Source organism: Dreissena polymorpha, chromosome 1 (genome assembly GCF_020536995.1).
Source record: "Dreissena polymorpha isolate Duluth1 chromosome 1, UMN_Dpol_1.0, whole genome shotgun sequence".
In the NCBI taxonomy this organism is placed as follows: domain Eukaryota; kingdom Metazoa; phylum Mollusca; class Bivalvia; order Myida; family Dreissenidae; genus Dreissena; species Dreissena polymorpha.
Genome location: NC_068355.1, coordinates 196,033,379 through 196,055,550, shown reverse-complemented (window position 1 = coordinate 196,055,550; position 22,172 = coordinate 196,033,379). Strand labels below are relative to the sequence as shown.

General features: G+C 32.6%; 1 protein-coding gene and 1 long non-coding RNA gene across 7 annotated transcripts in view; one reads left to right on the top strand and one right to left on the bottom strand.

Moving 5' to 3' along the window:
• LOC127864471 (insulin-like growth factor-binding protein complex acid labile subunit) overlaps nt 1-22,172 on the bottom strand; it is a 349,772-nt gene that overhangs the window by 139,474 nt on the left and 188,126 nt on the right. The window lies entirely within an intron of this gene.
• Nucleotides 20,194-22,172, top strand: part of LOC127864473 (uncharacterized) — a 2,082-nt gene continuing 103 nt past the window's right edge. The window contains exons 1-2 of the long non-coding RNA XR_008042056.1: nt 20,194-21,012; nt 21,158-22,172. The exon at nt 21,158-22,172 is cut by the window's right edge and continues 103 nt beyond it. This is a non-coding gene — a long non-coding RNA (uncharacterized LOC127864473). The remainder of the gene's footprint in view (nt 21,013-21,157) is intronic.

The following is a 22,172-nucleotide window of genomic DNA, read 5'->3' as shown; positions in this document are numbered from 1 at the left end:
AATTATTTTCAAGTCCGTTACGTATTTATTTTAAAATCTGGCCGTACCATTAAGAATTATAAAATCAAGTAACGAATATTATTTTTACATCGGTTAATATCGATTTTTATTGAGTTATTTTCGTGTATTTAAGATAATTTCGGTACTTATATACAATGGTTATCGGGTTTGTTTAACGAAGCGCATTTTTTCCAATAAAAGCGGCGTGTACAGTCTTTCTGACCAAAAAATGGCTGTGCCCAGAGGACGTCCTTAAAACTGCAGAGTGAAAAACAAACGCTTTTAACATATTGTACGCAAAGTGAGCCAGAGTTGAATGTTAAGAAAGACATTATAGAAAAGATCTTATACGATGACACCCATTATTATTTATGTTAAGGTCATTTAGAAAAGTAAAGAATTATTTTCCAAAACTTAGTAGTAACGTTAAGAATAACATTTCAGAGTTAAGAATTATTTTTGAAAATCTGGTAGTAACGTTAAGAATTTCACAAAACCTAATCTGGAGCTCTGACGCAGAAAAAAATAATGTAGACTTTCTGGTATGTCAATGTTTTTTCCAACAAATCCTTTCAAGCAGTCCTTCCGAAATACCGTTGATCCTCGGATTTTTCCAATAAAAACTTTGAAAATCCGGGAAGATCATTTCAATGAATGAAACAACTATGTTAATTAATATCCTTGCATTATATCGTACTGCTAAAAATCAGGGCTTATTTTGCCATTCGCCAAATAAGCCAATGGCTACATATTGATCTATTTGGCTAAATAAAATTCTATTTGGCTACAACTTTTTCTTCATTAAAACTTAAAAATAGCCTAAAATAGAAAAAAATTGCCAAAACAAGGCGAATTTGGCTTAATAAATGTTTGAGCCAGGGGAAGCCCTGAAAATGTTCACATACTATTTTTACCAAATGAATATAAAATATAAATAAGTAGGCCTCGAAGAATTTTTCCAGCGCCACTCGCCCTGCAGGGCAAGTAAGCCTGACAATCCACTCGCCCTTCACTTTAATCTTCTCGCCCTGTTTTTTTTAAACATTTATATTTTGATAATGGTCAACCAGAACCTTTGTCTAAATTTAAACTATCATATATGTTTAATTGTTTTTTATGCCCCTGGTAGGGTGGCATATAGCAGTTGAACTGTCAGTCCGTCTGTCCGAAAACTGTAACGTTCGCCATAACTTTTGCAATAGTGAAGATAGCAACTTGATATTTGGCATGCATTTGTATCTCATGTAGTTGCACATTTTGAGTGGTGAAAGTTCAAACAAGGTCGCTTCAAGGTCAAAAGTCAAAAAACAAAATCAAGGGAAGTAATAAACTTTAAAATGGAGATAAATTCTAAACCTGCCAAATGATATATTAAAATTTTATTTCAAATCAGGGCAATAGTGGGCATTGTGTTTGTGACGAATTCATCTCTTGTTTAAAGCAAATTGTGGTTAAAGTGCTAAGAATTTGAAAACACATACGTTGCCATTTTTTCTAAAGTTTCAAATGAATTTCGGCATAAGTGTCTATTCATATATTTGATGAAATATTCCCACTGAACATGCGTAAATCCCCGGAGTTGGTTTAATCGAGTTTGTTTAACAATCAATACGCCCACACTTTCCATGCAAATGATGCGACGTTGTACAATCATGCTGCATTGTTTTCGCGCCCGTTTTATTGAGACAAATGGTCAACACGAAATAAATTAGCCGTTATGTATTTTTTTAGCGTAGCTGTTTAACGTCACTTTTGACCATAACTGACCTTTGTAAGTGTCGAATAAAATTCAAATATAATTTCCCGCGGCAAGACACGAATCAATACACTGCATTTATTCCATTGGCTGATTCGAGCATACGACCAGAACTTTGGAGACATGACCGCGTCTTTATAACACTGTTTTACTGGGTGCTCAGCATGAAATAATTGTATCCTCTTTTGAAAAGGCTTGATAGTTAAAACAGTTTTACGCTCAACTCTCGACATCAATACAGTTTGTGCGTGCAGCTTTTTAAGAGGATTGCCAGCGCCAGAGCGTTTGTACGTAAAGGCTATGTTGTCATATTTAGTAATAACTTCCATATTGCTGTCTGTGTAATTGTATATTTAAGTTCATAAAAGTATCGTATTTGTCTATGCTGATATTCGTTTTGGCCGAACCATTTTAAATTGTTCTCGAAATTGAACATTTAACATGTAAACGTATACAGTTTTAAACAAGCCTATCCAACCCTCAACGTATCGGGGTCAGTTCGCGGCCAGTAAAAAAATCGTTATATGATATAGACGCTATCACGTGAACTAGGTGAACTGGAATTTTCTTTAGACCAGAAATATGTAAAATGAAGGTATTCAGCGATATTATTATTGTATGTCAATAATAGATTCTTAATGTGTTTTCATAAATACCATGATAAATATTATTTAGAATAATTACTGCCAAAATGTTGATGTTTCCATAAGTTTTGATTGCTTTAATTTTCTAACTACATGTGTTGTTGTCTCAGTTTGATTGTTTGATTTGATTGTATACCTTGCTACGTTTGCCGAGCTGAACCAGGTTGTCAGTAAATATTCAAATTCAAACAGTGCATATTAGTTACGTCAATCCATATCATTTCCAAAATGAGCCTCCTTATAACATTGAAGATTTAAAGCTTCATTTATTTTGTTGATAAGTTTTAAGACTTGTACATGTTTGCACTCTGAATGTTGAAATGCTGACTTTGTGTAGTAAAATATCATCCATGGTGATTAGGTTAAGTGCTCTTCTGTTTCAATCCCAGGTGATTTGCAGCATGTTGTTTTATGCTTGGTCCCATTTGGACACAAGATATGCACAACTTAAAACTATGTTTTTGTAACTAACGTATCAAACTGAAAAGTTAGTTCTTCCTGTGACTTGGTGTTAACTGTACTGATGATTTATTCCATTTAGTTGTGATTTACTACCAGTTTATAAATTCTAATTTTGGCATTCATTATTTATACTTAACACTTGTAGTTTTTATAATGTTGTGTTTCTTCAGACAGCTAAGGAACCTTTGCCCTTATATTCTTTTGTTTTTTTTTGTCTTCCATTTGACAAGAATCATACTAAAACTGTCCTTGATACCTTCTGATAATGTTGTATGCAGTTTTGTTAGTGCCTTCAAATTTAGGATATATCTATCAGTAAATATTTTAATTTTTACTGAATTCGGAACAATATTTCATCATTATACATCAAGGGATTAATTTTTGTTACATTTTTGCAGTGTTGTCTTTAACAGTATGATAACAAAGTTATGCTTCAAGTTCTTTAAAGTCAGCATCCTTGCTTTGTGACAATAAAGTTAGGTTAATTGACTAACAATTATGTGTATTGAAACATGATTCTTCTGTGTTACATGGTTTGATGTAGGTAAGAACAAAATGTTGTGAGCTCTGTTATTGCCTTTATACCTTCTTGGGTTCGCCCGACGTGATGGTGCCAGGCATCACTGCATGTTGTTTTTTTTTTGGTTTTTAATAGTAACATGTGATACATGTATTTCTTATGGTATTGCTTTGGTTTCATTTTCACAAAATTTACCTATTATATGAGGCTGTGCACATGCATTTCTTTTCTCCACAAACTATGCTCTCAATGTGGAGGAAAACAATTGAGTCGAGGTGGCGGCGGGGGTATTGCAGCACTCCTTTGTCGAAGCTCTAGTTAGCCTGTGAACCTGCTTATATGGTTATTTTTGTATTTGGAAACATTTGATAATGTACTTATTTTAGTTCCTAGTTGTCTACAAATATTCCTCGTTTTTTCGTCTTAAAGCTCCTTTTTTAATGCAATACTTGACAGCCTGTAGATTATGAAGGCCAATATGTCATTTTATATACCATCCTGTGTTTTTGAAATTTTTTAATGTAGTACGTTTTTTGCTTTGTTTTGTTTCCTGAAACGTGCAAGAAGCTTGACTTTGTAATATAATTTTGAATTGTTTATTATTGCTTTGAGCATTAATCACAAACATGCATGCCAAACAGTAACTATTACCGTATTCATTCTAATAGACGCACATGCCCTTTTAAACATGCCCCCACTAAATTTTTGAAATCCGGAACGTTTATCTGATCTCAAATATGACCACTCATTCCTGGACTTGTTTTGATTTCCGGCTTTTTGAAGTGTTCCGAAAACGGCCTTTCAAAACGGGCCATAACACATTACAATTAACGGCCATTTAACAATCATTGTGTACTATCGGATTATTCGTTTCTTTTTGAAGAAGCATACCGGTATTTCTTTTCAAAAAATCTTTCGTTAGGTATTTAATTATTAGCACGTAAAAAAACACCATTGTTTTGGTTAAAGCGGAACCTTTTATATATACTTAAATTTGAAATTGTATTACCCTATTACATGCGCACCCTCGGGAAAATTATCACGCCGCGGCTCGTCTAATATAATGGATACTGTATAAGGCAATATATGTGTATTGAGTGAATTCTACAACAAGAAGTTGTACTATCTTTTTGTGCTAGTTGTTTTAATTATATTGTGCAAGCTAGCATATGTTTTACATAATTTAACTCTGAAAGTTTGCCATAAAATCCACTTTGTCATTTCTTATAGTCCATTTGATTATCCGATTAATTCCAGGCTTCTGTACAGTAACATTGTTAAAGAGAATTTTTGTAATTTAACTTTTAAATTGAATTTAGAACATGCTGTGCAGTTAACAGTTCATCATGTTTGTCAATTCCCCGAAGTCACATTCTTATTTGCATATTTATATTTCGAATTATTTAAAACAGAAAAAAAGTGTAAATATTTTTGCTAGATGACACTTTGAATTTTAATCATTGTAAGACCAATCATTAGCAGATAATAACATAACACTAAAGACAAAAAATGAAATTTGATGGGGTGTCAGGGATTTTTTATTTTATTGACCTAGTTTGATGGGACCTTTTCAACTCGTTTCAGCATAAGGGCCATTTATAGATGAATGTTTTGATTTTTAGTTTATTACAGCTTTAAAATATGAAGTGATGTATGCAAATATTTGATATAAATTCAGGCACAAATTGTGTACACTTTTTTACACTGGTGTTGTTGGCAACATCAAGTATTTACTGTAGTATGTTGTAACTGACCAGATACATAATAAATACAAGCTTTACGCTGAATATTAAGCCTTTAGTGTTATTATCATTGCATATCATTAACTGAGTGTGAAGTAACTTGCTGAGTAATCATTTCAGGGGTTCAAACATATACCTAAATGGAGACTATTTCAGAAGGTTGTATATTGTTCGAAAATAAGGTCACAGAAGAAATGGATCACACAAGTACATGTAGGCAAGTACAAAATGCGTTTCACAAGTACGTATTATACGGCAAAAATGACACGCAAGTAAAAAAAAATCACACCAATATGCTTGCGTTGGTACGTCCGTGCGTGTGTCAGTCCGGAAAACTTTGTCTGGAGCATATCTCAAAAAGTATCAGAGGTACAAACTTGGAACTTTACAGGTAGATAGATCTCATTGAGGATCGCAGTGCACACGAACCATATTGGGTCATATATATACCATTATCTGCCATCGTTTTATATACCATCATTGGGTCATATATATACTAGATAGATAGATAGATAGATATAGCAATATTTGAATAGCAATATTTAAATGGTAATAATACAAATTTAGTGAAATAAGACAAATTGAGAAATGCATTACTTCTAAATGTTTAAAGTTTAACAGTAAAACTCTTGTTCTAGACCCTTAAGTAATGCAATGCATATGTAGATACCTCAGTGTTAAAAGTTTTAATCTAATTTGAACAAACGGGTGCCTGAAGATAGTGGACAATTTATGAACGAAGTTAAGAACCTTTAAACAAAATCAACATTCTATATGATTATCCGAGATCAAATGCTGGGAAGCCCCTAACGATTTCAATAATTAGTTGTTCAGAGCTAAATGCACATATAAAATTTAAATTAGCTAAACCAAGTGACTCTATGAGGAAATTCCAGAGAATGAAGCAAGTGTTATCAACTGCAAGACTAAGAAATAGTATGAACTGCTCTTTCGTCAGTGAATAGTTTGCAGTTTTGACAAAGAACATTGAATTCTTTGGAGAATAATCTACCTAAAACTAGTACAGAAGAGAAGCATTCGGGTAATAAATCCCTGTATAGTTGTGATATGTACCGCAAGTGGCATGGCATCTGCATTTAGAAACCGACATCGCACGCTTGAGGATTCGTTAGTTAAAATCGCTCTCAATTCATACTTATTATAGACCTTTATGGAATTTTTTATAAGCTTTATCCAAAGATTCATACTAATAACTTCTGCATTATGTAAGTAATTCGCTAGGACATGTGTTAAGGCATATTTTCCAAGCATTCTGTATATGTCGGGAATGAAACCAGTTACCGTGTGTGGTACGGACATATATGTCACCAGACGTTGGTTAAAGATGATTCGTATACGTTTGGTCGTATCTAACACGCATAGTTGACCAAAAAGTAGTAGCTTCCTTCTGTCAATAATTGATTTTATTGGATGAATGCCAATATAGGATGGCGCTATACCTGAGCGTGTACATTGAGACAAAGCTTGCATGTGTTTAATGCACTGCCGGTGAGCTCTTTCAGGGGATACAGTATGTGAGGCAGTAATGGTGTTGAAGGAAGTTTTGCGCATATTTGAATAAACTAAATTGGTGGCTTCATTAAGGTCACCATAGTGTTACTCAGAACACCTAGGTGAACATAAGTAGTCGCTTGCCTACTACTTCCTGTCCGAGGTACCATATGCGCGATGGTGATTTGTAGCAGATCTGAGTTTCATTGTAGACAACGACTTTGCATTTAGATGCTTTGTACAGGTACAAAGACACAACACTGCATTAGTTCATCGAGACCGTGTTTTGTCAACGACCTGAGAACCATGTCATCAGCTGAAGTGGGGCATGAAAAGCTAGTGTTATTAATATTAAGACCAGACTCCACTCTGTCGAGGCTTTCCAAAAGATTATTTATAAATAGACTATACATACAAGTTCTGCTGGCTTGGCCTTGTATTGCGCCTTGTAGTATATTAAACCATTAAGACGTTATTCCGTGCGTTTTAAGCCTACTGTGAGCGTTTTCGAGTAATTTTAGGTCGATGCCGGTTTTGTAAAGTTTCAAAAGTAGGAAACTATGGGGTACATAGCGAAATGCCATTTTGACGTCTGGATAGCAACTGCATAGATACGATTTATTATTACGTGCGTAGTTGATACATTCACCTACCATAAACGCCCTCATAACACAAATTACATTTTTCTGATAGCTGCATTGTAACGGACTGAACGATTCACTTTTACTTTGTTCTGTTAAATCAAGTAGCACTTTTTTGTAGAGTTTGAGAACGGTCGAGCATAATGATATGGCTCTGTAATTACTAGGGTCTTCCTTGTTTGTTATCGCAACCTTTGTACATAACTTTTATAATGCATTTGGATCATCTGGACAATATTGTTGTAATGTCATTGCGTTGAATTGTTGTTATGACCTTAAACATTAAGTGTCGCCGGTTGTAACATTGGGTCAACAATTTATACATAATTATTAGACCAAATCCCCGACTATACATTCGATCTGACCCAGTAAGTTGGTGATGTGAGGTTTAACCTCTTCTGCAAAGATTTACTGATATATATAGGTATACATGTTCTTTCAAAGCAAAATTACGTCAGTTGAAACCCTGTCATTCCTCCCAGCACCACTATATCCGGTAGGTCCCAATTGGTGGGTATAAGACTACAGGCCCAATAAGTGGGTAAGTTTAAGTATATATACATATATATATATATATAGTTAATGATATGGCTTGTGTATACATAAAATAAAGTGAGTTTATAAAACTAAATACGTTAATAGTACCATACATCATTAATTTCTATAACATCAGATCGGAAACGTGTTTTCCTTCGATGTAATCAAAGTTATAATATATACTGTTTGGACGTTGATGTTGACAATTTAATTAAAGTTTCAATTGAACTCCCCCCTTTTCCAAGTTGGAAATACATTATATTATAAAGCACTCCACTTGTAAGAAAAGCTATTGACTTATTTTGGCGATAAATTTTACTTTTTATTAGAAGCAAAGGAAAAGTCTTCAAATGGCATATTTCATTAAAATTTTATTAAAATAGTACATGCTTTGCGTTCATTTTCTTCACACAGCATATAACCGTTGGATATTAAAACACTACCATTAACGCTTAAAGACAATTCGTTAAATTGTATATGGTCAAAATCAGATCACAGTCGGTGTAAAGTTGTGAGACATCGGAAGATTTATAAAGAGGTTTAACTCAATATAACAAAACATAGATGCATACAAAGGTTTATGTTGTTTACCCGGCGCATATAACATAATACTAGACCCAAACGTAAAGCCTGTTGTTCAGCCTGTGCCTTAAATACCAATTTCCATGAAACAAAGTGTCAAAGATAAGCGTCAGAGAATGGAGTCACTAGGCGTTATAATACGACACATTAAACCAACTGAATGCGCGAAAGCGTTCGAAACAGTGACATAAATCCCTGGTGATGTAAGAATATGCATCGACCCGCGACTTCTGAATGAAGCAATATTACGATAATATTATCCGATAAAAACAGTGCATGATATAGTTTCAGAAATGCCTAACGCATTCTAGATGTGGGAAGCTCCGTTTGGAATTAAGTCCATTCAGGAAATGTATCAGCGTTTCGTGACAGTGATAATACAGGATCTAGAAGAAACGCAGGTGAAAGTACTTGACATCATATTCTTTGGAAAAAAACATCCAAGAACATGAACAAAAGACTAAAGCGAATATTAGACAAAATACAGCAAACAACTTAAAACTGATTTAAAGAAAATCCTAGTTCCGGAATAAAGAAGTTCATTATGTGGGTCATAAAATCAGCCAAAAGAGACTTGAGGCAGACCATGAAAAGGTCAGAACTGATTAATACATGGTTAGACCTCAAAATAAGAAAGAAGCAACCGCCTGTCTAAGATTCATCACATACCTGCAGAAATGTTTGCCAAATATGTCAGAGATAAGTACGCGCCAATTCGAAAATTGTTGGAAAAGGACATGCAGACTTCCAGTAGGAAACCACAAGAAGAAAGCTTTAAAGAAAATAAGAAAATGACATCGACAACACATGTTTTAGTTTTTTAGAATCCAAGTTAGAGTCTAACGTTGAACGTAGATTCTAGTTCATTTGAACTTGCAGCAGTCTTTCAGCAAAACGAAAAAATAACTGCAAGTTCATCTCGCGCATTGACTCCAACACAGTAGAGATCATTTCAAATTGATCAAAGGACTCTTGCAATTGTGTTTGGTTGAAAACAATATACCATGATTTGTATGGAGTCGAGTTTACAGTAGAGGCGGATCACAAACCTATTAAGAGTATTTTCAAGGTGAAATCAAAATCTGGTAAAACTATGTTTGTGTCAAGAAATAAATTACCAGATACTCAGAACAAAATAACGGAGATTAATATCAAATAAAATACAGTTGCGTGCTAATAAACCTATGTTTGAGTTGAAATATAAGGTGCTGAAATAAAGCTTCTGAAGAAGATGAGGACATGCGAGGTATCAAACCCTTGATTGAAAAAGGATGACCGGAAAATAAGTACCAGACTCCATTAAACGCTTAGACACAACCTCACTAATATGTTGATGGAATTGTAAACAAAGCGTTATAGGTTATAATCCCAAAACGGCTACAACGTGAAATGTTTTTTTTTTTTTTTATTCAATATCATACATATAATGTAAACATGTATATGATCATACAACAAAGTGATTGTACAAAGCAATCAAATTCAGACATGTTATACAAGATATGCTAATATATATATATATATATTTATAGAGAGAAAAGAAAAGAGCAACAGGGGGATAGTTATGAAAAATGATGAGTTGTATAAAGTCGGAAGAAAGCATACTGGACTTGTGTGTTTTGTTGTATATTCACAATGATCTTGTCAGATTGAACAAAAAAATAAACATAACTATTTTAGATAGATAAACTAACATTAGAGTTAAATGTATATAAGTAGACAAAACATTATGAGAATTTAATCCGATTCCATTTTTGTTCAAAGATTTGTAATGTGTCATTGCTGAGGGCTATTTCTTTCTCAATCTGGATTTTTAGTTTTAGACTATGGACAAAACAATTAAAATTTGCTACTTGTTTTTTGTACTTCATGTTTAAGATAAAATATTTCATCAATATAACCATACAATTCACAATATTATTACAGTCTATTGATTTCAATGAGTTAATTCCGAAACTTACATTTAAGAAAGATAGTTTAACGTTTAGTTGATGTTGTTCAAGAAAAGATATTAATTGATTCCAAATAGGCTGGATGTGTTTGCACTCCCAAAAAAGATGTTCTATAGTTTCAATGTTTTCACTGCAGAAGTCACACAGATTTGAGTTAGATAATTTGCATTTAAAGAGATATTTATTTGTAGCTATAATTCTATAGATGTATTTATATTGAAAATTTCTCAGTGTGCTTTCAATAGTTGCTTTATATGGCATGGTAAATATGTGTTTCCAATTAAGTTCATTTTCTCCAAAAAGAACTTGCCATTTATTTTGGATTTTTGAGTTTTCTGTAGGGTTTTGAATTTGTAGTGTGTAAAATATTTTATTTGTTTTGTTTTTTCTTCCAAGTATGTTTTCTACAAATGTTGTTTGAGTACATGGTGTATTATTTGTATTGATTTCAGATTTAATATGTATGGGTATGCTTTTGATTAGTGTGTAGTACTTCAGAAAATTATTTGAAGGTATTCGTATATGTACCATATATTATCAAAAGAGTAGAAATCCTTAATTCTGTAGTCATATAATTGGTCGACATATTTAATGCTTCGTTCAAACCAATCTTTATAGAAAAACGTCTTATTATTTGAAGTTATGTCTTTATTATTCCATAAAATTGTTTTACTGCTGGTTTGGGTTTCTAAATTATGAGTGACATCACTCCACGCTGATAGAACATCAGACAGAAATATGTTTTCGTTTGCGATTTCATGTACGATAGTATTGCTGATGTTACATTCAAAGAGCACGGAGTCGCCATATTTTTTTAGGATTTTCTGGTAGAATAATTTCCATTTACTCGTATTGGTATTATCTAGGTATCGTTTAACCCAGCTGCATTTTACTGCATTCAAGAATGAGCCAATGTTCGTTAATTGGAAACCTCCATTTTCTACAGATTGAATTAACTGAGTTCTTTTTATTTTATCAGGCTTACCGTCCCATATGAAATTAAATATTGCTGATTTTATATCGTTAATAACATCATTTGGTGGATTTGGGAGAACTGTTAATACATATATTAATTTAGGAAGTGCAAACGTTTTCAATACCGTGTTTTTTCCGATTAGTGTAAGTTTACGATGATGCCATGATTTTAAGCAGTTTTTAAAATTCTGTAATTTAGGTAGTATGTTTTTAAGTACTGTATCCTTTTCATTATTTGTGAATGTAATTCCTAACGTTGTGGCTTCATCGGATGTCCAATTAAATTTCATTTCTTTTTTATATTGAACATTACTTTGTTTTAATTTACCTACTCGTAGCACAGTACTTTTACTTTTGTTTAGTTTAAGACCAGATGTCAGTCCGTAAAGGGTTAGCGACTCTATTAGGTTATGGAAGGAATCGTAAGTGTTATTTAAAAAATAAGTTGCATCGTCAGCAAATAGGGATTGTTTGATTTCTTCATCAATTTCTAGTGATATGCCTTATATGTGTTTATTTGTTTGGATGTGATGTGATAGATACTCGATGCAAATAATAAATAGCGATGATGAGAGTGGACATCCTTGTCGAACCCCTCGTTCGATGTTAAAACTGTTTGAAAAGAAGCCATTGTTGATGATTATACTGTTAATATCGGTATAGAATAGTTTGACCCATTGAATGAGACTTTCACCAAAGTTCATATTTTTTAAGCAAGAGAACATAAATGAATGATCAAGCGAATCGAATGCCTTTTCAAAGTCTGCAAAGAATATTAGACCAGGATTATTTGAATTGTTGAAATAGTTTATGCATTCTTGGATAAGACGAACGTTTTCACCAATGTAACGTCCCTTTTATGAAACCAGATTGAGATTTTGAAATGATTGATGGTAATATTTTTTTTATTCTGTTTGCTATACTTTTAGTTGCAATTTTATAATCATTGTTTAGTAAACTAATCGGGCGCCAGTTTGATAAGGATTCCAAGTTTTTTCCAGGTTTTGGAATAAGTGATATAATACCTTGTTTTTGTAGCGTAGTTAAGTTTTCGTTGTTAAATGAATAGCTAAGTGAATTAATAAGATGTGTTTTTATATCATTCCAGACTATTTTATAAAATTCGATTGTGATGCCATCAGATCCTGGGCTTTTGTTATTTTGCATTTCTTTTAGGGCTAATCCACATTCATATTCATTAAGCAATCCGTCGCACAGTTGTTTTTCCTCCTGGTTTAAAGCGTGATGTGTATTTTTAAAAAGGGTGTTATTTTCAACTTTTTTTCGTTTATAGAGGGTTTCGAAAAATAAACGTTGTTCTTCTAGTATTTGAGTTCTGTTTGTTATATCTTTGCCATTGACTACTAATTTATGTACAGTTTTTTTTTCACTTCTACGTTTTTCAATGTTGGCGAAATATTTTGTATTGTTTTCATTATGTTCAACATGCTGTGCACGCGCTCTTAGTATTATTCCATTGAGATGTGTATGATATATTCCATCTAATATTTGTTGTTTTAATGTTATTTCATTTTCAATGTCGGTGGTATCATTTGTGTTTGTTTGATGCAATTGTTTTTCAAGTGTTTCAATGTTTTTGATGGTTTCGGTTTCAAGTTTGTGTGTTTCTTTTTGTTTAAATGATGTGTATCTAATTGTTGTGTTACGTATATTTGCTTTAATTACTTCCCATAAGGTATTTGGGTTTGCATCTTTATTATTTTGAACGGTATTTAATATTTCCTGTTTTATTTGTGTTTGATATTGTGTATCTAATAAGATGCTGTTGTTAATTTTAAAGTATCCTGGGCCTCTTTCAGGTTGTATATTGTGCAGTTTAAGTTCAACTAGAGAGTGATCAGTCATAAATCCTGGTTTTATGTTACATGTGTCAATAATGTTGCAAAGTGATTCAGATATTGAAAAATAGTCTAATCTACAAAATATTGTTGGTTTTGTGTTTGAGTGCCAGGTGAATTTGCTTTCGTTTGGGTATACTGTACGCCAGATATCTATCATATTGTAGTTTTCAATTATGTTATTTAAAATGTTTCTATTTTTAGTATGAGTATAAAGGTTTCCATTCTTTTTATCCATTAATGGGTTCAAGACAGTATTGAAATCACCACCGATTATAATATTTTTATCTTGGTTATTAATAATAAAGGATTGTAATGTTTCGTAAAATGTGGAATCGTCTATGTTAGGGCCGTAGACGTTGATTAATGTTATTTGTGTTTCGTGTATTTTGATATCTATACTTGCTTGTCTGCAAATTATTATTTCCTTAAAGTTATCGACTGTGACCCCTATATTATTTTTTATCAGAAAGGCAATGCCTTGTTTATTAGTATGTTCTCCACTGAGATAGATTTCTCCGTCCCATTCATCTTTTAAAGTTTGTGCTAAAGTAGGTGTCAAATGACATTCTTGTAAAAGGCATATACTATATTTTTTTTCGTCTAACCATTTGAAGATTTTTATTCGTTTGTCTTTATTGTTTAATCCTTTAACATTTAAAGTACACAATTTAATCATTTAAGTAGGTGAATGGTGATGTGAATGGTAATGTGTATGTGCTTGTCCAGTTAGTTTCTATCTTAAAACATGTCCAGTTTGTTTCTATTATAAGACATAGGATGTTTATGCATACAAACAAAAATAGAAAACAAAAATTAGGGATACAGAAAGATGAATATTCCTTAGATATGAAGAAGTGAAAAGAAATAATCGCAAAAGTGAGAAAAAAACACAATGAAACATAATAGACAGAGAAAAACGTAAAATTGAAAATGACAATGAGTGTAATGGTAGCTTGGCTAAACATTACAAAGATAAAAAGAATAAAAAAGCATATGCAATCAGTGGATAGTATATTTTTTCATTATCTTTCGAACAGTTATGTTGAAATTAAGAATTTTGTTATATTTTTAATTGCATATATCAATCAATATAATGTTATTTAAATTTATTAAGTTGATTTATTTTTAAAATAACAAAAATGTATTAAAATTATGCTATTTCATTGGACGCATTTTTTAAATGCAGAAATGAAACAATATAAAGTTAATAAGATATGAATAACTGTGTTTTTATATATAACAAAAAAAAACACACGTAATGAAACACTTTTTGAGTTCTTATGGAAGATTATTGTTAATTTCATGTGATCATAAGATCAATAAAATTAACGTATAATTGCCATTTACAATTGACTATTTACAAATTATACATGTAATTGTGCCATTAAACAAAAATCGATAACAGTGTTTATGTGACTGTTGGTTTAGGTTATGTACAATTAGGTAGGCAACAGGAGATGTCAATGGTTTAAAGTATGTACAATCAAGTCGGCAACAAGAGATGTCAATGGTTTAAGTAACGTACAAATAAGTAGGCAACAAGCGATGTCAATGGTTCAAGTTATGTACAAGTAAGCAGGCAACAAGAGATGTCGATCTGAAGCGGTAACAAATAAAAAAAATCCAGATATTTTCAGATTAAACATGGAAAAATACACATAAGTTTCATGGATCAAAGCCTTAACATATTAATGGCACCTTCTTTTAAGGATTAATATCTATAATTGAATTACAGATGCTTTATCAGGAGAATACTAAAACAGTTTTGCTTATGTTTCATAAACTCATAACATACACATAGTTGAGGTATAAGTAAGATATGCCAGTTGCTGTAATAAACAGTGTTATAAATAGTTTTTTAATCAATAACTAAAAATGCAGAAGTAACAATTTGTATTTATTTTGCATGTTCACATCAAACCTAATACTTGACACAATTTAATTTGAATTAGTAAATGTAAATATTCATGTTTGTCTAAATGCCATAATGATAGCACATAAGATAGTGTTTTGTAGAATAAATACAGTTATATAATCAATTGCTCAAACATAAATTAGTAATTTGTAGAATAAATATTGTTATATTATCATTTATTCATACTAGTGAAAACTAGATTTTTAACAAGCATGTTAATTTTGGAATAAAAAAGTATATTTAAATAATCACCTTCAATCCTTTTTTATTTGTAGTATCAGTTTTATTTTAATCGGCATGTAGGGGAGGTATATTTTTGACAAGCACATTTTTTAATAATATTGTAACTGATCTATATGAGAAAGAGAATACAAAGACAGTGATATTGAATAAGACAGTCTAGTTTCACTCAACAGTTAAAAAGCTTCATATGAAAGCGAAAATGAAGTAAGAGTTAATATATTATTGAAGAGTTGTTACTTATAAAGTGTAAAGTGAAATATAAAAGGATGATTTTAGTTCTCCACTGTTTACACCTTCATAAAAAAAACAATACAACTTCAGAATGTTAATGAAGACAAACAAATAATCCTAGGTTCAGTGCGTCTAATACCTTCAACAATATAATTTATTTAAATGTATTTATAGCTTGTTTAACATTCACAGGTTAGAAAGAAAAATCATGTAATGAAGGTATCTTAGTGGATACATTATTTAGCGATGTGTAACACTGAATGACCAAGTACATGTATTCAATTAAAAATAAATTAACAGTCATATACAATCAGTAAATAGTTAATTTCAGAATTATTTTTCGAACAGTTATGTTTAAATAAAGTATTTTTCGTAATATTTGTTATATCAATCAATATAATGTTATTAAAAATTTATTAACTTGATTTAATTTTTACTAACAACATTTATATTTTTGTTGTCTCATTCCCCCCCCCCCCCCATTTTTAATGCAGTTGTAAGCTCATACAACGTTATTAAGAAATGAATAACCAACAAGAAACAGAATTATGACAACATGAACAGACACGTTGATTTTGGTTATGTAGTATAAGTGTTGTTATAAACAACTAAACAAAAACTACATCTACAGGTATAAAGACCAAAACGTGTCAAGCATGTAATGCGGTTGCTAATAAGCATCAGAAAAAAACACAAACTAAAATGTGTCTAGTATGTTATGTTGTAACAAATTAAAACAAGACAAAAAAGTATAATTATTAAGGAGGCAATTATATTAAATCAGATACTTATTTCATTCAACATCTAAAGTTCACTTAACACTTAAAAAAGCTTTAGATGAAAGCGAAAATGAAGCAAGGTTTACAACTATATAGCATGAAAGGCTAAACTATAAGTGTTAAATGAAAACAAGCAGATGATCTTATGTTCATCACTTCTTGTACCTTCAAAACATTTTTAATGTTCACAGTTAAAAACGTAATGTATTAATCCGCATTGAAGGTACATAAGTGCATAAATTATTAAGTAAGTTGTAATACTGAAAGATTAGTATCCTAGTACTTTCAAAACCATTTGTAATTTTTTACAGATAAAATTTAAATGTTATAATTGGCATTGAAGGTGCCTACATGCAAACCTGATTAAGTAAGTGGTAATACTGCAAGATCAGTATTGAAATAAGGTTTAAAATTTACACTATTTTATTTAAGTATTAACGCTTATGTCTCATTATGAACATTATAAAATATATGAAACTGTCTTAAAGCTGCTGACAAGAAAATCAAATTTAAAATTCATGTATATGAATATTAGTAAGTATTTTTGTCGAGTGACAAGGATGACTAATAGGGTAATAAGACCAATACATTTAACATGCAAACAGACAGTCTATACAAGCAAAAAAAAGATATAAACAAACCGACAGCCAATCTTTACAAGCAAACAATAAAATATAAACACAACACATTCATGTACATGAAACATTAGCAAGTCAAATAGGTTTAGAAATGCAAAGAAGATTAACACGCACAATAGCTGTTCCAAACAGATATTCAATTTATACAAGCTTAAATAAGATATATTCAGGATTAATGTTTTGTTTTCTGACACAATTTTTCCAACAGTGGACTGGTAGCATAATGTATTATTATTAAAAACACTTTTAATAATACACAAAAATGATATTATGCGAAATTAATTTAAGTAAATTGAGACATGTTTTGAACCGGGTTTTACAAGATCAAATATATCTTTACTGAAATAAATAGACCATTTTGTTGAAAAGAACAAACAAACGTTCCGCTAAGAAAGTTAATTTAACATAGCATTATACATGACGCCATGTTTATATGTGTTTTATATTCCCCATGAAAAATAAAGGTATTAAACAATTTTCACGTGCGTCTAAATACACACGTGCGCTTAAATGCTCATTAATTAAATATTTCTTAACAGGGAGATAACTATGCCTAAAGAACAACTATAATGCATTTGCGTAGCCTGATGGAGTGCTATTATTGAAAACACAGGTGACGTATTTTAGCTATTCATAACAGTAAAATAAAAGGTTGTCAAAAAAAAACGTTTCATGACTTGTTTGATGATTTTCGGTTTGTTGCACAAGCTGGGGTTTCAACACATTCTGAGTATGATTTTTTGGGCCAAGGCTTCTCAAGCCAGTCCTTGAAATCAGCGAATTTTATTTGTGTAGCATGTTCGTTCCCTTTGAACAAAGCGAAAATTTTCCCTTCGAAAGACCATGTCTTATCAACGGCACTGGGCTGCTTCAGGCGCACGGACGCTAGCACCTCGGCATTTAGTTTCGTGAGGTCCTCGTTCACGAAGATACCGGATCCTTTGAATAACTTTGCTTTGCAAAGGATGTCAATTTTTATCTGGCGTCTTATGAATAGCACTATTACAGGCCGATTTTTGTTAGGACTGAATTTTCCTAGCCTGTGGGCAATGTCAATATCGTGAGGCTCAATCGAGATTCCCAGGTGTGTGTTGACGAGCGAGACGATTTTGTTTGTCACTGACACCGAGGATTGTCGGTCCTGATCCTCCGGAACACCGGCTATTCTGAGGTTATTCCGTCTACTATATTGTTCGGTGTTGTTAGCGAACTCGTCGTGGCTTATTGAATCATCGTTTTTCGCGCGCTGTAGGGTTTCATTTTCTGTTTTGAGCAATTCGATTTGTTTGTTTTTGGCGGCACTATCCTGTTTCAGTAGGTCAATTTCACGTTTGTGTTCAAACACATCACTCTCTAGAATTTCAATTCGTCGGATTACATTTCCCAGAAGCTTATCTTTTAATTGTTCTACATTTTCTTTTATAATATCTTTAATAAACGCTGAATCATCCTTTGTTAGTACGTGTGATAATTTATTGCATATTTCATCTAATCGTTTTTCGATCGATAATCCACTTATGTCACAATTTTCGTTTGGCGTGCTAGTAACAAAAGTAGTCATAGTTTTCTGTTTTTTGGGGTCAGGTTTATTTGGTTTTAATTTGGTTTTGCTCTGTTTATGGTCGCTGTTTTCAAACACGGACGTTTCTAGTATACTGTTGTTGGTAGAGGTTTCACTTGCGGTAGACGACAGTGTCCGCTTGCCTGCATTCATTTTCGCTGGCATGAGCGTCTGTTTATGCGTGAAAATTGATTATACGGTAAATGCGCAGCTTATGCCAATATACCAATACACCAATACAAGTACACTGTTGAATTCACAATTATTACCCCTTCAAGCGTGACGATGATCCGCGTAAGCAGAGCGTGACGAATGAACGGTACTTGACAACCGCTCAAAAACATAACATTATTAACGAAAATTTATTCCCCACCCAACACATTTGCTTTGACAAAATTAGAGTTCGATCAAAATTCTTATTTTGTTTATTATATTTTCAATCATACATACATTTTATTGAAGTTTAGTCCTTTATATTCACTTATTGCGCACTGTTTTCACTTTACATCACACTGATTACACACGCTATTTTGAAATTAACATTTACATTTTGTTTTCTACTGTTTATACCGGAACTGGAAAAGCTCAACGTGAATTGTTGCACATTGTGCACCGAACACATCAATGTTTAGTAACATGACACAAGAGAGCATATGAGAGACGTAGACGATAAAGTAGAGAAATATAAAATTTGTGCACTGAGCACTAGTAAAATGAGCCGTTGTTGCCCAGTGAATGTCTGATAGGCCGTCATCAAAGATCGGTGAAGATGTGTGTGAATAACAAGGCAATCAAGCACATGCTTAAGAAAAGTGAAGATCCCAACAAGACATATATTGTGCTATAGACTTTACACTTTGATGTCCAAAGAAAAAGTGAACATGCGTATTAAAGGTTGAAAAACTGAACATTCAATAAGAAAGCTTATTATTGCATTACTGTGCAATATATGTTTTAGTAAGAACAGCCTTATTGCTAAGTACTATGTTTTCAAAACCATTGAAAACATTGTATACTTTCTTGAATCTCTAAAAAGGGGGATGTTACATATGTTATATTGCAATTTTTATGTTTACCAGTCTTGAACGTGTTTTACAAGATTTAAGTCCCGTGGATACTCTTTTTAATAAAGATATTAATGGTTCAACATATCTTTGTTAAATACGTTACAGACCATTATTAAAGGCATTTAAAAATTATTTAGTGCTGTTTTGCAGAACGTTCGTATTTTAAAATGTATCGTAATCAAAATCTTCAACATTAAACACAACAACAACTATATCATCATCCCCATCGCCATCATCTATGTTTTTTACGCAGCATCACACTATCAAATTTAACGAGAACTTGATTATTTTGAACACTACTAGCATTACACTAAGCTACACTTTATAAACTATGCATTCAAGTACTATATCAATAACAACACAAGTAAAATACTAGGACGGTTACTAATCTAGCTAAAGTCCTTCTGCTATTAACCTAACAGTATAACATATTGCAGGAGTGTATTTTATTGATACCAATTAATTATTGATATAGTTTTATTAGCCGGATTTTTTTCGAAAAAATCTCGGCTTATAGATTGATGTTGTCGGGCGGGCGGGGGGGCGGGCGGGAGGGCGGGGTGGCGGCGTGCTCGAAAATGTTAAAGTTCTTATTTCATGGTATAACTTTGGTATGCTTGGACCTAGAGTCTTCAAACTTGACATGAAGGTTGGCCAGGATTAACAGATGACCACTGGTCATTTCAAGGTCATTCATTTGAAGGTCAAGGTCACTGTGACCTTCAATATAAAAAATGTTAAAGTTGTTATAACTTTGGTATGCTTGGACCTAGAGTCTTGAAACTTGACATGAAGGTTGGCCATAACTAGTTAGTAACCACTGGTCATTTCAAGGTCATTCATTTGAAGGTCAAGGTCACTGTGACCTTGAATGTAAAAATGTTAAAGTTCTTATTTCATGGTATAACTTTGGTATGCTTGGACCTAGAGTCTTCAAACTTGACATGAAGGTTGGCCAGGATTAACAGATGACCACTGGTCATTTCAAGGTCATTCATTTGAAGGTCAAGGTCACTGTGACCTTCAATATAAAAAATGTTAAAGTTGTTATAACTTTGGTATGCTTGGACCTAGAGTCTTGAAACTTGACATGAAAGTTGGCCATAACTAGTAAGTAACCACTGGTCATTTCAAGGTCATTCATTTGAAGGTCAAGGTCACTGTGACCTTAAATGTAAAAATGTTAAAGTTCTTATTTCATGGTATAACTTTGGTATGCTTGGACCTAGAGTCTTCAAACTTGACATGAAGGTTGGCCAGGATTAACAGATGACCACTGGTCATTTCAAGGTCATTCATTTGAAGGTGAAGGTCACTGTGACCTTCAATATAAAAATGTTAAAGTTGTTATAACTTTGGTATGCTTGGACCTAGAGTCTTGAAACTTGACATGAAGGTTGGCCAGAACTAGTAAGTAACCACTGGACATTTCAAGGTCATTCATTTGAAGGTCAAGGTCACTGTGACCTTGAATGTAAAAATGTTAAAGTTGTTATAACTTTGGTATGCTTGGACCTAGAGTCTTGAAACTTGACATGAAGGTTGACCAGAACTAGTAAGTAACCACTGGACATTTCAAGGTCATTCATTTGAAGGTCAAGGTCACTGTGACCTTGAATGTACAAATGTTAAAGTTCTTATTTCATGTTATAACTTTGGTATGCTTGTACCTAGAGTCTTCAAACTTGAAATGAAGATTGGCCAGTACTAGAAGATGACCACTGGTCATTTCAATGTCATTCATTTAAAGGTCAAGGTCACTGTGACCTTAAATGTTAAAATGTTAAATTTGTTATAACTTTGGTATGCTTGGACATAGAGTCTTCAAACTTGACATGAAGGTTTGCAAGCACACTTAGATGACCACTGGTCATTTCAAGGTCATTCATTCTAAGGTCAAGGTCACTGTGACCTTGAATGTAAAAATGTTAAAGTTCTTATAACTTTGGTAGGTAAAAATGTTAAAGTTCTTATTCCATGTTATAACTTTGGTATGCTTGTACCTAGAGTCTTCAAACTTGACATAAAGGTTGGCCAGTACTAGAAGATCACCACTGCTCATTTCAATGTCATTCATTTGAAGGTCAAGGTCACTGTGACCTTCAATGTTAAAATGTTAAAATTGTTATAACTTTGGTATGCTTGGACCTAGAATCTCAAACTTGACGTAAAGGTTTGCAAGCACACTTAGATGACCACTGGTCATTTCAAGGTCATTCATTTCAATGTCATTCATTTGAAGGTCAAGGTCACTGTGAACTTAAATGTTAAAATGTTAAAATTGTTGTAACTTTGGTATGCTTGGACCTAGAATCTCAAACTTGACGTAAAGGTTTGCAAGCACACTTAGATGACCACTGGTCATTTCAAGGTCATTCATTTGAAGGTCGAGGTCACTGTGACCTTGGATGTAAATATGTTAAAGTTGTTAGAACTGGTGTGATAGAAACCTTTTGGAGTGATCATAAGGCTGTCTGGATTTCTGTGTAGGTATGTGAAAGCAAAACAATAAATAGTATTATTTCATCTAAGTTTATTTTCTTACATTTGATAATG